The 1,024-nt window shown below is 36.3% G+C and overlaps 1 protein-coding gene across 1 annotated transcript in view; it reads left to right on the top strand.

The window, feature by feature from the left end:
- The window catches only part of nfkb1 (nuclear factor of kappa light polypeptide gene enhancer in B-cells 1), a 35,833-nt gene extending 35,338 nt beyond the window's left edge, over positions 1-495 (top strand). The window contains exon 24 of the mRNA XM_048230614.1: positions 1-495. This exon is cut by the window's left edge and continues 1,079 nt beyond it. The gene's annotated coding sequence lies outside the window, so the exon portion shown is untranslated.
- Positions 496-1,024: the final 529 nt, after the last annotated feature.

Genomic DNA, 1,024 nt, shown 5'->3' with positions numbered 1-1,024 from the left:
TAGATGTTCTTCTTTAGATCTCTCACATCTGGCCTGCATCTGGCCCAGATTTGGCAGACTATCCATTCTAGAACCGGCTGTTATCTGAGTGGTTCCTGACCTGCACAATTGGACAACTTCCTGCCAAACTAGAAATAGATGCATGTGGTGCTGTTAGTGACGATGTCAGAGAGGACGGAGAAGACCATGACGGCAGGAACAGGATAGAACTATTACTAGTGCTATGGTAACTGAATGATTTTATTTCAATGTTTATGTTTGTTTGTTTGTCTGTTTGTTTTTCATGCCAGTAGCTCATTCCTGCCTCTTTATGACACATTTTCATAAGCTGTGAGTTGGGGGCTCGGTCTGTTGGGACTGTTTTTGTTTTTCCTTTATTTCAAACTAAGGGGCTTAAACTAGGTGCTGGAACTGATCTCATCCATTGTGTCAATCATGGTGATTGACTGACTGATGTATTGATGATATATATATATATATATATATATATATATATATATATATATATATATATAGAGTTTGGTTCCAAAACGCTATATCCTCCATTTGAATGAATTTTCATTAATATTTTTTTTTACATTTCATTTTCCAAGTAATTCCAGTTGAACTGTAATCAAAACTCAATCAAAACAACACAACTGCAATTTAATTGATATTACCTGAAATACACAATTAAATAACATGACTTTTTAATGTTTTTAAAAATGGAGATATAGCGTTTTGGAGCCAAACTCTTCATATATATCTATATATACATGCCTCTTTCCATGCCTATTGTGGGGTTGGGATGGGTGGGAGGATAGGGGACAGTGCTCTAATTCCTCTTCTCAGATCATTAAAACCTGTTTATTGTGTTTTAACTTTCTTTTTTCCCCCAATCGCTCCATATGTTATATTCCCTGTGGACGTGGCCTCTGAAGGCCTGTGGTTTTCTAAACCACTCCAATCCAGAGTTTAAACATCAGATGCATCAAAACACTTTTGTCCCTCTGGCTTTTTGACTTTTAAGAAGTCCAACTGTATA

The sequence above is a fragment of the Alosa alosa genome, chromosome 21 (assembly GCF_017589495.1).
Source record: "Alosa alosa isolate M-15738 ecotype Scorff River chromosome 21, AALO_Geno_1.1, whole genome shotgun sequence".
Classification (NCBI taxonomy): Eukaryota; Metazoa; Chordata; class Actinopteri; order Clupeiformes; family Clupeidae; genus Alosa; species Alosa alosa.
The sequence above is the reverse complement of the archived record's forward strand: the minus strand, read 5'-3'. Positions and strand labels throughout refer to the sequence as shown.